At 28.2% G+C, this 17,993-nt stretch overlaps 1 protein-coding gene across 2 annotated transcripts in view; it reads right to left on the bottom strand.

The window, feature by feature from the left end:
- LOC136984627 (serine/arginine repetitive matrix protein 1-like) overlaps positions 1-17,993 on the bottom strand; it is a 102,893-nt gene that overhangs the window by 31,670 nt on the left and 53,230 nt on the right. The window contains exon 1 of one of the 2 annotated variants that reach the window (XM_067281694.1): positions 16,986-17,297. The exons of the other annotated variant lie outside the window; for it this stretch is intronic. The gene's annotated coding sequence lies outside the window, so the exon portion shown is untranslated. Of the gene's footprint in view, positions 1-16,985; positions 17,298-17,993 lie in introns of those variants that run through there. 2 annotated transcript variants of the gene reach the window in all.

The raw sequence follows: 17,993 nt of genomic DNA, 5'->3' as shown, positions 1-17,993 counted from the left end.
TATCGGAAGTCTTAAAATTTAGTATGAATTATTATTTGATGAACAGAGCCATTTCTTTTATTGAGAATAAAGAGAATAAAAACTTTGATTTTCAGCGAAGTTAGATCATCTCTGATTGATTTATGAAAGTGTTTTATGAAGAAATTTTTTTTTTTTTTGTTTATTATATAAAATTAATTTAAAATTAAATATTTAAATCAGTAAGTAATATAATATATGCGCTTAATCCACTGTAATTTAATTAAATTTCTCAATAATAAAATTAATTTGTAAGTGCAGACAGACTGAATATTTATTTCAAAGCAATGTGAATAGTTAAGTTCTATTCAATTATTATCGCTCTGTTTTATAAAATAATATAGAAAAATTCATTATACCGGTATAATATACGATTTTACGTCAATTTGACGTAACATTCCTACGTATTTTTCATGAAAAACTGTAAAAAATGACGTAAGATTAACGTAAAAGTATGCATTATCCTGACAAAAGTAGAATGCCTCATATAAATTTAATACAAAATGAAGGTAAAATTAGCGATTAATAAATATTAAAAATATAGCGAAAAATATTCATACTTAATAGGTATTTGATTAAATAATTATTATAAAATAAAATATAATAGTTGTATCTATATCAACAATGAAACGAAATTGCTACAAAACCTCTTTTAAATTCTTTTCTTATAAACTAACATATAGACACTATTAAAGTAAATTTCCATTCAAACTTAGCCTAATTTTCTTACAATTAGTTAATATTAAGAGTGAAATATTACTAAAATCATATAATAATAATAATTAATTTACAAATTTTGATAAATGACTTTAATAGAATTAAGTATTCGGTTTCGATTCTGTAGGCGGTATCTTTTCATTCGATTGCATTACGTATTCATAGCATGACATAAGGAACTTTGATATATTATTTCCATTATAGAAAGTAATTTAATAAATTCCCCAACAGTTTATATCGATAGATAAATATCTAAGCTATTAATATTTAGAATCTATAAAATAAAATAGGGTTTATTTATATAAATAAGTATTATAAATTAGGAAACGTATCAGTGATTATTCTTCTTATAAACTGAAAATGTACGTAGTAGAAGTTTAAATATATTAAAAATAGTTAATTTAAATTAAATATCAACATTAAATTTATTAATTGTAGTAGTACTTAACGGGAATTTTGGACAATGGTGGCCAAAAATTTCATTAAATAAATTAATTAATTAAACAACTCAACACTGAACACGTGGCGAAACCCACGTGGAGTTTCCGGGTATTTTTTACGTGTCTATCACCTAAATAGGAGTCAGTTCCCATAGAAGGCATCCCTCTCTTGGCAAATCGCCAATGTTATCCATCAAGCCATACTTAACAGGGCTCTAAATTATTACTTATGATTTTTATCTTGAATTATCTAAAACAATATTATATGCATGTATAACGAACGTAGTTAATGATGTTCTGAATAGTATTAACTCATTAACTTTCATTATTTCCGCTTCCAAGGTCTCATATAAAGTATAACTGTAAAGAAACTTCACTGCATAATAATCTGCTATGCAGGGAAGCGAACGGTTTATAGTCTGCAGTGAGAGGAAGATGAACTCTATATTCTTTTAAAAATTTACTATTTTGTAATTAATTATATTAAAATTATAGAAGATTATTGATATTTATAGATTACGTTTAAAAACTAATGATTTAAGCAAAGTTATTTAGAATAACAAACATGGCTGCATAACTTAAGAGAGGAGAAATAGCATTGTACTGTTATAGATATTTAGCACGAGTTATGATTATTAATAATCTATCAATCAGTAATATATTAAATATTATAAATAAAAATCTAATTTAATTTAATATATTTTTGTAACTAAGTTAAAATGTTTATTCGCCCTGTTTGAAGCTTAATAATTCCTGTGCTTTTTGACGAAAATTTCTGAAATTTTGCAGGAAGGTTTGTGTATTGGAGGAATTTATGCTATTAAATTTTGGTGGTTAAAGGTCGAGTGAGTGGAGCGATAAAGGGGGTCGAGTGTATCTCTAGTAGGGTCGGACTTAATGACGATTTTACTAGTTATTATCATTTACAATTTTTATAAAACCCATCCCTACCATGAAAATCAAGCTTTTTGCCATTTTATAATAGTTAAAAATATAAAACGTTTTTTAAATAAAATATGATAACAGATGGAGACATCAAATGTTGCCGGGAATGTTAAGCAACTCGTTACTAGATATTTTAAATAGGGATGGAGATGCAATTCTCTCTTCCGTGTTATTCCTTACACGTCAGAAGCACTACCTGTAAACTTTTATCTAATAAAAAAAAGCACTATTAATGTGCAAAATTCTAGCAACAAAGCTTATCAGACTGTTCCTTAAAATCCTTCTATTATTATTATTATTATTATTTCTTCAATACCTTTAAAATTGATTAATGTTTACGAGTTTCAAACTAATTTTGCATTAATAAACTTAATAATGATGTCTGCAAACATAAAGCGAGTGACTAAATCTCACTTCTTTCCGGAAGCCATAAAAACATAAATAAAATTAATAAAACAAATAAACCAGCAACGAGTTGCTCAACTTTCCGGGCAACATTTAAAATTTTGGTGCCGCCATCTGTTATCATATTTTATTTAAAAAACTTTATATATTTTTAATTATTATAAAATGGCAAAATGCTTAATTTTAAGGGTAGGGATGGTTTTATAAAATATTGTTAATGCTTCACACCCCATCTTAATGCTCCATACACGATCCCATTTTATCTCCCACCCCATAGACCTTTAACCACCAAAATTTAATAGCATCAATCCCTCTAATACACAAACCTTCCTGCAAAATTTCAGAAATTTTCGACAAAGAATACAGGAGTTATTAAGCTTCAAACAGAGTGAACAAAATCGTGCCCCCCCCGCACACTAACATCCATTTTAAAAAAACACCCGGTTTTTTTGAATTTCTCGACGTTTCAAGGTGTCCTGAATGCAAAAATGTAAAAATATTGAAAGAGGGCTTTAATTTATACCACTTTCTTATGTATTTTTACATAACAGACTAAAATTTTGAGGTCTCGTGCTCAGGATCCATCCAAAATGGTTGTCTCGTTCTCTCCCCTTTTCTGATCTGTTAACGAATTAATCCTTAAGAAATTTTCAAAATATTTTTTTAATAAATTATTTAATATCTTCAAGACAAATCTGATAACTAACAACAGAAAGCAAGTAAATAAATAAGAAAGAAAGAAAGACAAGAAGCTATCTTTAAACCAGATGCTTTCTACTTATTCAGCCGCGGGTCATGCAAATTTAATTCCGTAAATCAGTTACAATTCCCATGTATTATCTCGTCTGCTGCAACTAAACGAGGAAAGAGTGACAAACAAACGTAATTCAATTAGCCAAAGACACTTCCGGTCACGAAGTTGCCGCACACAACTGACGTCTACGACAGCCAACAATTAGATCATCAGCTTACACTACTTATTATGATCGAAATCATTAACAAATGCCTAAATGCTCGATTATTATTGTTTACTTATCTGTTACTTATGTAAATTATGAAAGCAATTAGGCCCACTTTTCATTTGTACATGATTATTTTATAAATTTAGAACTCAATTATGTTATGTATAGATTACATGATTTATTTTTACAGGAAAAAGATAAATTAGATATTGTAAGAGCTGTAAATTATGTGGTTCCTGAAAAAATATTTCTAATAATTTAAATATTACAAGGTCTCATCATACATCTTGAAATGTCCATTGGATTTATAAGCAAACTAAAGAGGGTCTTAAGCTAGGAAGGGCCTCCTTATATTCTCGAGTTATCCATTATTTGATGGAAGGAAAAGAGGCCTCTTATATCTTGTAAATCATAGGTATCGGGCTTGGAAAACTCCCACCTCTCAACAACGGCCACCTCTAAACAGCGGCCATTTTAGAGGTCTTTTTCTTTGTTTTTGAACAAAAATGCATACAAAATAACTTCCAAATAACGGCCATTTTTAATGTTCCCATTAATGTCCGTTTTTACAGGTATGACTGCGTGTTTGTTTTAATATTTTCTTAGTATATACATTTCCAGATTTAAGTTTAAAGGCGATATTATTGTTGCTCTTATTATTCATTTATTTTAGCTTAATTTTTTTTTCATTTCTCCTTTCGAAATGAGATGAAACAATCGCCATCATAAATAATACAAAGTCCATTTAGCATGAACCAAGATGGGCTTTAGCAGCTGTTGTTTATGGAAGTTGCTCTATAATAATATTTCTTTTCATTGTTTTTTTTTTCAGTTAACTAAATCTCATTATTCTATTTTAGGAATTAAAAATTCCCACCAATTATATTAAAAACAAAATCATTACCTTAATAAGTTCATACTTGTTTATGTACAGTACACATCATCTGATTTTATATGAGTCTGTAAATAAAAGCATGCCTAAACTGTTCTGTACTTATACCTGAACCTGTCTAAAATGGCAGCCTGATTCTGTGCTTAAACAGTAAAACCTGTCTAAGACGAAACGAGAAAGTACAAGCCAGAATTTGCTTCTCGTTTTCGCGAGTGTCCGTGTATATAGAGTCGTGTTTTTATTAATGTAGAAAAAAAGAGAAGTTGAAAAAATGTAACAATTCATATTTAGAATTGTTTTTTTCCTCCAATGTAAGTGTTTTATGTTTCAAAGATAGGTCGAAAATACCGAAACATACACGTAGTATACAGTCTTCTGTGCAATCCAATACTACCCCAGGGACGTGTTTTATTAACTACAATTTAGAATTTAGCTGTAGTTACGCTAGAAAATACACGTTATTCAGATTACGTTATAACATCCAATTCCGCGTTAGACAGGTTTCAAATTTACAATGGTATTTTACATACAAAATCGTTTTATTTTCCGTTTAGACAATCTGTTTTGAAGAGGGTCGTTTTTAGATAACTTTTACCGTATGTATACTGTATTAATCTATCATTTTAAGCATTATATTATATGTATAATATTGTAAATTTTGATTATTTATGCTGTCTTATTTAGCTGTACAGCTGACAAACTCGATAAGAATGAAAATTTTCTTCAATTATTTTCATCAGTTTTATAAAGGGATAAGCCGTCAGTAAAAACGTTCTTCACATTAATATGTCTCTATAATAAATATAATTATTTGACGAAAAATAAGGATTTTTTTAAAGAATGGTCAAGATTCAAAGGTAGTAATCAAAGACAGATTACATTGAATGAATCTTCTCAGCATGTACCTGTATAATAAAAATGTATGAATTGTCAATTAAAATGTCATCATAGAAAGTATTTACTGATATTACGTATTAAAATTACATTAAAAAATGTATAATAGCTGAGAAATATTTGATGAATTCCAACAGCGAAAATTGGAGGAGGAAGAAAAAACTTTCATGGATTTTCTTCTTAATTTATTTAGAAAATATTCAGAAGCGATTGTATAATCGTTCTCTACTGAAAAAATCCGGAATAATTCATGAATAATTTTGATTCAAGAGAGAATCTGCGATGCTGTTGAATAACGCATCATCTCTTTCCATGATTAGAATCGCATCCGATTCAAAATCGTGGATTTCAACGCGTTGACGTATCTTCCCAATCACCACACCTCCATAACATCAAAATTTATGGTCAATTTTAGAGAAAAAACTTGAAACAATAAATCAGGAAGTTGAAGAATTTCATTAGTTCAAAGATTGGATAAAGAAGGAGTAGATTGCAATCTCGAAAGATATTTGCATTAAATTAATTCATTTGAGGCCATCTAAGATCAAAACGATGATTATGGCCAAAGCAAGTCACACAAACTATTAATCATATTCTTCGGAATATAAGATAAGAAAATGATCTTTCAAACTGAATAAATAACAACTAAAATCGAACGAAATTACACATTGATATGCATTATAAATTACACGACTCCATCTCTTCGTGAAAGCCTCAAATGAAAGAAATGTAATAAAGTTTTCATAAAAGTTTCGCCTAGAAAGATTTAGCGGTTCAAATGCAACCAAATCTGGTATGGTACCATTTCAGAAGACATTACTATGAAAAATTAGTACCAAAACTCACCACTGTGGCACTTTTGGCGTTCCTCCAAGCATTTTATCTGTACAAGACACTCGGAGATATTGCTCAATATGGAACTCCTTAAGATGATGAACATCGTGTTCAATGGCCATGATTGATTCTCTAAGATGCTGTGGTTTGACGCTGCCAAATTTGCAACATATCTCCGATAAACCACACTTTTTAAGTGTTCTCATAATAGAAACCGATTTTCCGTTGCTTGAAGCGCCAAAAGTGCCACAGTGGTGAGTTTTGGTATAATTTGCTTTTTATAGAAACGTCTTTCGCGTGTCCTCGAACGTCACCAGACCAAATTTGGTTGCATTTTGTCCGCTAAATATCTTACTGGACAGCATTGAAGTGTAACAACACTTAGTTCCAAATTAAGAAACTTCTCCTAATTTTAGACTATGGCCATTTTAATTAAATATATATAAATTTTCAAATAAATTTTACATTTATTGATTATTTATACAGAGAATACTTACGAAGAAACTATAATTTAAATGTAAAATAGTGCTTAGAAACTCATACAGGTGTATGGTGCTATTCAATTATTATAAGTAAAATGTATTTGAAAATTTAAGCTCATGAAAAATTTAATTATTTTATTTTTTATTTTATAACAAATTTACTACTGTATATTTTATTTTGTCACGGTTTATTATATTCTAATTATATACCATATATTAAATTCCCTTGTGACGAATTAATAGTTCATACATTAATTAACAGTAATAACATTTATATATTATTATAAAATATACTGTAAAAAATTATTAAAATCATTGAAGAGTCAATTATAAATTTAACAATAAATCGAATTTAAATTCATATATTATAATTCGATTCTTCAACAGCTCTGTAATTACATCAATTTAATTTTTTTACCCCCTCCTTCTTTAACTGATTACATTAACAAGTACAATAAACAATGCATGAAATACTTCTTCACATATTAAAATTTAAAAAATAAAAAAATTTTATTGTTTTAATTAATATAAAATTTCAAGAATTCGTAATTTAATAATTCATTTCTGACTAATTGATTTTAACAATTATAATTAGCGTAATTAATGCTAATTGCTTTATTAAATTGGCAAGGGAGAGACTTTTAAATGAGTAAAAATTAAAAAAAATAATGTGTCTACACGTGAAATTTTTTAGGGGAGAGCTTGGAGATAAATAATTACATCAATATATTATTTAATTATTTAATTTTGTGGAGTTTTCACAAGTAAATTATTGAATACAGTACTGCATCAATACGAAAGGAGACCAGACAGACAGACAAACAGTCGAGGGTGTAAGGTTACGTATCTAAATCACTTTTACCATTATAATTTATGGAATTTTTACTCGATTCCAGGGAGACAAGTGCCTCATTTTCCCCCTCTGCGAATGCCCAGTTTATAGTTTTATGCCCATGTTTTAGTGTTAAAAACCTGCTAATTTGCATTATTTTAAACGAATTTTTAACCGAATTAACTTCTATTTTCATTTTTTTTTTTAATGAATAAATATTAAACTTTCATTTACCTTTAGTTATAAATATAATAATTATTTAATTAAAATTAAAATTAATTTAAATTAAATAGAGACCTCTTAAATGAAATAGTATAAAAGAAGAGTTTTTATTAAAACATTCTGTAATTAAATCGGCATTTTATAGCTTGAATTTAATTGAATTTAATGCTAATTGATTAATTACCATTTAGTTATTAAATTTTTGTGATATGTCCTGTTCAGTTAGCTTATTTTATGATTAACGGGATGCATAACAGGATCTAACAAACCAACTTTTTATTCGCTTTTAATTAGGTTTAATTTAATTAAGCCTATCGAATTCTTTAAGGTGTTTAGCATAAATAAAACACCTTAAGGAATCTGATTAGAATAGAAGAAAAATTACCATATTTCCCCCCTTTTTTTTCTAAACTTATGGATCATTCTCGACAGCCAATCTTTAAACTTTATTCTAATTAAAATTGATGTCTGATGGATCTCATTAAGATCATGGCAATGATGTAAAATCCAATAATGCTTATTACGCTACTAAATTAGCTTAATATTTAATGAATAATCTAAGTTATCGCCTTAAATTTTGTTTATATGAAACCTAAACTAAGTGAGGATCTGGTGAAATCTTAACATCTTCAAATTCTTTAACACAGAAACCAGTGTTTTCAACACGTTAGATACACTTCAATTAAGCATTTTTAACGTTAAAACACTAAATTTTCTACAGTGGTATCTTAGAAAAAGCCTACAGTAAGGTTTTTTTATATATATAGGAAATCAAAGATAATGATAGGGTTGATCATTAAGAGTGTAACATGCGATATGAGCTACGTCACTTCTCAAGAATAAAGTTTAATGTGATTCTTATATCACTCTGAAGAATCTGATGGCGACTTAAATAGTATTGATGTGGAACGAGTTTATTTATATGCGTTTCGGAATCTCGTTAACGAAACTGGTTATAAACAAGTTTGCTCCGGTAAACCTCTCGAAAGAAGCCACGTCTCTACCCGAAATTAAAGCATATTTTACAGTGCAGTAAACTAAGATATTGGTCAAGAAACAATCGCTTCGGGTTATAACGAAATTTACTCCCCGTTGTTGCGCTTAATAAAGGCGTAATAACGAAATCAACAAAGAAAATTATGCCTTGTACGAGATGCTGAAACCGTTCTGTTTCTAAAATTCTTAATAATAATGATTTTTTACGCTAAAAATCTAGAATATGTTGCATAATCTGAACTCGTAGATCACTTTGATTAATTATAAACCAACCGTTTTACTTATTTTATGACTTTTTTTTTTAAAAAAAAAAAGGTCATTTTAACACGTTTAAAAATAGGTTATGCTGCTCCAAATTTTCTCTTATAGCCGGCAAATTAAGTCTTGTATATTTTCTTTAAATCCATGTACTGTTGATAATCCATTTTTAATATAAATTGGTTGTCTCGCTATTCAAGATTATAAAAATACAATAAAACTTTCTACATCCTTAATCATATTAAGAAGCTTTCATTCATTCACTGATGAGTTATAGGGTAACATAGATCAGGATTTTCCAACAATTCCACTTCATCTCTCATGATTTCAGTCAGACTCCTCGCATTCGGTATGGAGATGCATTGATAAATCAGTATGTCGCCATTAAAAAAATAATGTAAAGTAAAATTGATTAGGTTAAGGTTATAAAATAAATAAATTCTAATCCTTTAATGTTAAAAAAAAAAGAAAGTTATACGTTTCAAATATTTCGTGAAATATATTAAATTCAAGTTTTTATTTAAACATTGGTGTTTTATAGCTCGTATAATGGATACGACAGCCTATTAATTTATTAAAAAGCGTATAATTATGCGTACCGAAGCCGAAAAAAACTTATAAATTGGCTATTTACTACGAGAAGTAGCCAATTTATAATTAAAAATAAATCACTACGCTTAATAATATAAGTAAAGTTATATAAAATTGTAATTAATTAGTGCGCATTATACATCATAAATATTCATTTCGTTATAAAAATTTACGTAAGATTTACTAAAAATCTCATTCTATAAACTTAAATAAATGTAAAGAATAAAAATTACAAAGTTTTATACATAATTTTTTTCTTTATGCAGCATATTTTATAGATTTATAACGTGATAACAATGAGTTCTATTTAGAACGGCACAGATTTTAATTTATATCTTATGAAATAAAAAATAATAATAATATAAAATATAGAGAATATTTTCGCATTAAAATATTTGTGATTGACAGATTTAAGAGAAAGTAAATATCTTACAGCTACTATTAAGTTTCAAAATATGGTAATAACTCTTGACACGCTCGGATTACTTTAAGGAAAAATAAAATGAGTTATATCGAATCGCTGAATTGTAAAACAAGTTTTTCCCATAACAATACTGCTATAAATATATCTTCAACCTTCCAAAATATATGCAAAGTATGCTTCCATTAATAAATATATAATAACGTATTAAATATAAAATGACACTCTTACTACTTTCGACTGAAGAAGTATATAAAAATACAGTTTCCTAGTTTTAAAAATCATCCTCTATTCATATTTAAAATAAAAAAGATTTAATTATCATCCATTCATTTATATGATGATTAATGACAAACATTGATCAAATTTTTTAAGTAGTTTCAGCATCACTTGATGTAGAATGATCTCTCTTCTAGTGAAAAAACTATTGTAATGAAGATCCATTATATCATTTTTTAAATTAAAACTACAATATAAATATGTTACGTCTAATACCATTTTTACTCCATTAGTGGCTGAGTGGATTAAGCCACTAAATAGTGGTAGTTAGTCTCGTGGTTCGCGCCTCACAAGTAGACGAGCCACGTGGAAATTTCACCTTTTTCTTCACGTATCTAATACCTAAATAGGGGCCAGTTTCCAGTAGAGAGAGGCACACCCCTTTGGCAGATTGCCCAAGTATTTCATCGCCTTCTTCCATTAATCCAATCCTATTATTTTTTTTAAAATATGCTTTAATTTTTTTAGTGAAAAATAATGTTTTATATTTCGTCTTTTTGATCAAGACTATAATTATTATTATTAAATATTCTATACTAATTAACGTGTAGCTTACCAGTGGCTGAGTGGATAAAACCACTAAAAGACTGGTACTTAGTCGTGAAGTTTTTCGGGTTTTCTTCACCTAAATAGGTGTCAGTTTCCCTTAGAAAGTCCTCCCGAGCGACATCCCTCTCGGCAGATCGCTCACGTGTCGAGTTTCCGTATACAAACAAACAATTAATGTATTATTTTATAGAACAATACATTAATTAGTATAGAAGTCAGATGTACTTAAATAGTAATTTAACTTATAATGGACATTATAATACTGAGAAAAATCGACGATTCTAAGAAAGACAGCGAAATTCAAACCCCCTGCTTTAAGGGGGTTTGAATTAGTTTATAAGGGAGATCCCCCATTTAAGAAAAATTTCTCTCTTCACACAACCCCTTCAATATTATATAGTCTTATATGCAATAGCCCTCTACATAATTTTTAATGGTTTTAAATATTACTAAATTTATTTGGGAGAGAAAAATATTTAAAATGTTTAGAATATTTATGAATTTATTTATTAGATAATATTAAAAAATGATATACATTAATTAAAAACTTAAGTAGATAAGATACACTGAAGTTGATGGTAGCTTTAAAGTATACAGTTCTAAAATAACAAATTACAAAAGTTATAAAAGCTCTTGATATATTTTTAATCCTTAAAAAAAATCTTAATGTGACTTGACAGAAACGAGTTGAATAAATAATTGTTCAACTTCCAAAATCTACTTTTTTCGGGGGAAAAAATATGTTAGATAAGTTACAACTGATATCCTGGAAATTTTATACACAAAAATTTATCATTTAAGATGAAAAATTCTAATATTTATGAGATTTATTTCCTTTTCCTAAACAATTAGAGAAATATACCGTGTCTTTAAACACCAGTTCTGAAATAATGACAACTTTAATAGATGAGATAACAATTTCAAATAATCATATTGAAATTTGTGAATACATTTTTCTGCTTGTTTATTATTGGGGTATTTATGATTTTTTTCTGTTTGGAACCTGTTTAACGGGTGAATTTTATATTAATTAACTTATTTCCTTACAGAATATGTATATATTATTTTATCTATACATCAGGATATGATTTAAACCCGAAATTAATACACGTATTCTTAAATTTTCAATTGATCGATTCACAATAACATTTACACGTTCAATATTTTCACATGATAATTCTTCAATAGAAGAGTATAAAAATACTATGAAATGTATGCAGGGGCCTGGAGAGAAAAAAAATAGAGGCCCAGATAGTAACTATGTGAGAAGCCTTCCAAGAGTCACAGAATTTATGAATACTATTTATTAATATAAACAGCAGAATTTTTCATGTTTCATTAATATAGCTTTCATATCATTTCATTTATATAAAGACTAAATTTCGAGGCTTGTTAAAGACCCTGCTGGCCCTTTCGTATAACGATTAAATGTGTATTATTAATGTAAAACAGTCAATTGATATTATATATAATACTAAAACAGTATAATTTACTATTAAATCATTCCTTCCTCCTTACTAATAATACTAAACACATTTGAAATACTTTAGGTAAAGTTAATAAAGTGGATTAGAACTTTATTCTTTATTAAATCATTGAAATTTTATCATCATCATCATCATCATCATCAATGGAAAATCATCGTAGGCTTGCAAGTAAATAGCTCCTCGTAGAAATAATTTTATAAATTAATTATAATTATTAAAGTTTAACTTTTTGTGTGTTAAATGCATTCTAACCTTTAAAATTTTAATCAAATGTCTTATTTCGTTCACTCAATTACTATTTATGTACAACTTATTTTTTTTTTTTGCATTAAACTATAATCTATCTGGGTTCTTCCTACTTTTTATCTCTTCAATCTCCATCGTACATAAACATAAATAATTAGATTAGATGGTATATCTTCTAATCATCGACCTATATATAACTATTTGTATCTTATAAGCTTAAAACAGGGTGGCCAAAAAAAAAGAACTTAACCGTGTTTTGTTGTCTGTATCCGCGTATTCTTCTGAATACGAATGGCTTTTGGCCCACCTTGTACATTGTAATTAATAACAACTTTTATAGTACTTCCTGCGCTATAGATTACTATTTTATTTTTAATGATAACTAGTATTTGAATATAATTAATAATCAATTATTCTAATTTTTCTAATTTATATCTACATATATGAAACAATATATGGCTTCTATGGTGATAAGGTTTGGTCACCCGTGCTATCTGCTACCATTTTTTGAAACCTTTCTCATTCCCCAAGCTGACATGCGGTCAAAACTTCCCACAAACTTTTAATATTTCATATTTGAATAAAAAAATATATAGCATATTCTATATATTTCACAAGTTCAGAAGAAAAATAAGGTGAAATTTTTTTCATAATTCATCCTCTTTCACACCTCAGAATGGAATAAAATTGTCTGGAAGAAACACTCTCCAGACTGTTTTGCGAAGAGACTTTTTTATAAGTGTTCCTACTAAAATTGTGAAATTTATTTATTTTTCTTAAATATTAAATTGTTCTTATTAAATTCTTGATGAAACAAAGCATTGTATACCTTAAAAACAAAGAAAAAAATTTAATATAAGCCTAAAGGTAGTTCGAAATTTCAATAAATTTTATAGGAATGCAAATTTAATAATGGGAATGTATCTAGGTACTACATGAAAGGTGCCGAATTCAAAAAATGACCTCCGATGGTTTTGACCTAATTTTCGGAATCGAACAATCACTAAGTTTATGAATATAAAAGAAATATTATAAAGTAGGGCGAGGCCGGTTACGCATAGCACTCATATTTCGGATTCGTTTGAGGAATAATCCCCTACTTTTACTTTCTACCAGCCTAACTCAGGGCTTACATCCCTGTATTTTTCGATATTGTATGAAAATAAACATTATAAACCATAATTTAATCTATTAGAAATCAATTAATCATTAATATAAATAAGTAATCATCGGCACTGAAAGTATTCAGCGTAACACTTGATTCTATAATTCAATAAATAGATTACGAACGATAAATTCCTTCATTTAATTAAAGACCATAATATGGGCGTATGAGATATAAATGTTACCATTTTGAGGAGTAAATTATATTGTTAATTGCACCATTTAGGATCTAAACAAAGTATTTTATATACATTTTGTTAATTTCAGTGTGTATATAATTGTTTTCGCGAAGATTAGTAGAAAAAAAATGGACGGGATAAAAGGTAAAACTGTATTTCAAAGCACAGTTTAATGCAGAAAAAGATGGCATAAACATTTAATTTATTCAAATATTGATTTAAATAAAATAAATGCCCATTTCAAGTATTAAGTCGTAATACTTGTATTAAAAAAATAATAATATTTTGATATATATATATATATATATATATATATACATACATCATTAAAATAGCGTGGCATAGAATAGTTGGACAAGAAATGATAAAAATTACGACGATGTTTGTTAAATTTACATGTAAATTTGACAATAGAGAATTTCGTAGGTATGAATATTCTGTCATTATATTCAAGATCTAAATTATGATAACAAAATTCTTTATTCTAATTATAATTCCATTGAATATTTTAATACTTCACCTTTAGAAATGTATACAATTAGCTGAGATACTTCACATTTCTCCTGCATTAAGTCACAGCATCCTTATCACTTACCACGCGCACAGTCTCAATTTACTTACTTAAAAAACGAAAATGATTTTTTTTCTTTATAAATTACATGGAGATTTCATTTAGTTCCATAAGTAATTACACGTTTTATTTGAATGTTTCACTAACAATTTATTTTGTCGTTTTTTTTTTTACGCACATTTATCATTTCTCCATCGGAAAACACATCTTTCAGCACTTTGTATCTTTAAATAAATTAATTGCAGACGTCCGCATGTTAAATAATGATATTAATATAAGAGAAAAGTGTAGTATCTCAGCAAATTTCACGAATTTCCAAAGCTTATTACTTCAGTAAGCGATGACATTAAGAATCATAATTACAACAGCTTAAACAATTTGTTATCGTAATTTAGATCTGGAGTAAAATGACAGAATACAACACAATTTTTTATTATTAAATTTACATATTAAGTAGAGAAATGTGTATAATGTGCGATAATTTATTAGAAGTAATAATACAAGAAGTAAAAGAAATAGCCGCATCGCATTGTTTCGAGATCTCTTCAGCCTCGAGTACTTTTCAATATCAAGCTTTAATGTGGTTAACTTAACACCGACCTTAACCACATTAAAACGGTGGTTTTAGTGTGGTTAAATTGTAGTGAGGACTGTAATTATTTCTCTACATAAAACAAAAATTCTTGTTGTAATAATACGAGTTGTGGTTTAATGATTTCAATTGTTAATTTAACACCAAATACTTGTATAAGAAGGGTGGTTTTGTTCCATTTTTCTGGTGAATTGTACGAAATTATTTTAAAGACGAGAATTGTAAAGTAAATTAATTTAATTAAATTAAGCTTCCGGAATGCGTATTAAGTTAATTAATTGCGAATTAAAATCGGAAGGAGCAAACGAAGCATTTGCCTCCCCCTATGATCGAGTAAAACACACCTTACAACCCTCGACAATGAGACATGTCTGTCCTAAAAAAATCAAATAATTATTTAAGTTTTTTTAATATAATTATTTATCTTTAAGCTTTCCCCTCCGTTTTGCGGATCGAACTAGAAAAGTTTTAAAATAAATGAGTTCATTCTGACATAATATATTCTAAATATAGGCCTATGCAATGAACTTAGACCTTTGATCGAAAGTAAATAACATTTCAATGAAGAAAATTTCATTAAATTTTAATGATTTGGTGTGAATTATGTTAATATATTAATAAATAAGGTAAAATATCAGCTAATAATATCGTCGATTTTTTCCTGTCCTTAGCAATAATTCTACTAATTTTTTCGAATTAATAATTTATTGCTAACCTTTTTATGACAAATTATACATTTAATAAAATAATTTTAATTAATTATTGATTTAAAACTATTTATAAATAAATTATAAATAAAAATAGAATTAAAAATAATAATAATAATAAGACAGCTACTTAACAATTACTGACTTACATTTAAAAAAAAAAAGTGTATTGAACTTTAAACTATTCTCCTTAGTGTATGAAGTTTCATTGATAATAGCAGTGAAAATAACAAATATACAGGTCAAACCTCTAAAAAAAACAACAATTTTTCTACTGATTTAAAAACTTATACAAATGTAGACGTAAGAAATTAATGTAAAAATGATTAAATTCATCAATAGTCTCTCTCCATGTAATGCATCTGATGCTTAATATTTTACTGATAAGTACAGTACTTGGGATAATGGAGTTACGATCGTTACTCTATTCTCTAAACTGTAAAGAATTCTACATTTTAAAATATGATTTGAACTTCTGTTAATATAAACCGGGGCTAAATTCAAAGAGAAGAAGAAGAAATTGGGTGGATTCATCTTATTTTTACTCTTTGACAACCTCTTCATTGTTGGAAAAATTAGATTTTGGCAATTTTTATTCTTTATCCAGACCAAGAAAACGTACGGAACGGTGAAATTAGATGCAATCTTATTTATGCAATGTGCTTCTTACATAAGGTTCTTCACGATTACATATTGCAAAGTTAGGTTACAGCGAGTTTCGATTAAAGAAAAGGAGGGGGGAATAATTGGCTCTGTTATTTTAATTCGTTTTATGCTTGTAATTCTGTACTTTTTATTAAATGCAGCATTATGTTACACGTCACTCCACCAAGATTATATTATCGGACGGGTTTTTAGCAGAGTGACGCATAGGTGGGAAGTGGTTTATCAAAATAATTTAATCTTCTATTTGATCTATATTAATCTCTTACGATCTGATCTTTTGCCATATACGAAATTGAAATACAACGTGTTTAAAATATATGCTACAAATCCAAATTTCCCATTCCTCCGTCTTACTTCAGTAAAGAATTCTGGAAATTTTCATAACACGAGATCTGCATGGATTGACATGTGACGAAAATATTTATGTTCTGCAAGATGGAGTTATATTTGTCATATTGCCTGATTGACAAAAGGATTTTACTCGCATTTATAACCTTTATTTTACAGAAATATTATGAAGAGCGATAATAGAATCGCTGTATATTAAACGTGTCATTACATTAAGTACACAGAAATTTGAATTTAAATCAATTTCTAGTATAGGAACCTTTTAAACTTTTAATACAGAACACTCACCTGATTGTTTCTTAGTGAATTTCTAGATCTACTTCATCGTTCATACATGCATAACACGCTGTGATCCGAGCTCAGCACTATGTATCCTGCAGAAGCACAAGCACAACAGTAGCACGCGCCGACTACCACTCCCGACTTGGCAACTGGACTGGCACGATGGGTTCTTCTTGCCAATCACTCGGTCTCCTTGGAGACGGAGCTATCCAATAGCAAAAGCAGGGGAAAGTAATAAGCGGAGGGGCACGCCCGCAGCCATTTAGAAGCACTTCACCTTCAAAGAAATTGCAGCATCGCTTCGTGAGTTGCCGAAAGACGACGTTTAGCATGGCATAGACATCGCGTTACTTGAATACTGGTACATTGTAATTTGTAGCTTCTTTTAGCGTAAGACCCCTCTCAGATAAAACTATAAACTTACCTTTTATTTAAAGTGAACTTTACCGTAAAAGTTTGTATACAGTATTTGACTTTTAAGAAAAAAAACATAATAATTAATATAAATCTTTTGATATGCTTCAATTAAGATTTTCCAGCTTAAAATTCTGTATATACTGTAAGTGAACTAAATTAAAAGCTTGATGATTTGGGAAACGATTCTAGAGCATTCTTGGGACTGATTCTAGAAACTATTTGTCTACAAAAACCCCCTCCAGATATAAAATCAAATAATATATCTTCCTGTTAATAAGACAAATGTCTTCACTTAATTTACATTTCGATCCTATGGATCCAGTAATAGTTTTAAATAAAAATAAACTGAATTACGTGCTTCGTGCTTCAAATTTGAGCTTACATTTCTGTCAAAAAGAAGGAATTATTTACGGTTTTACGAATAAATTATGATTTATTTTCCATAGGTAAACGTTAAGTATCGGATGGCCTTGAAACGTCGTTGCCTAAGCCATAAGGCAAAAAAACAAATGTCGGTCATCTACTTTAGGTATTTGGATATATTAATATAAAAATCTTCAATTTATTATTAATACTTACTTTAAAAAGTTAAGAAAA

The sequence above is a fragment of the Centruroides vittatus genome, unplaced genomic scaffold (genome assembly GCF_030686945.1).
Source record: "Centruroides vittatus isolate TY-2023 unplaced genomic scaffold, ASM3068694v2 contig_926, whole genome shotgun sequence".
Taxonomy (NCBI): Eukaryota; Metazoa; Arthropoda; class Arachnida; order Scorpiones; family Buthidae; genus Centruroides; species Centruroides vittatus.
The sequence above is the reverse complement of the archived record's forward strand: the minus strand, read 5'-3'. Positions and strand labels throughout refer to the sequence as shown.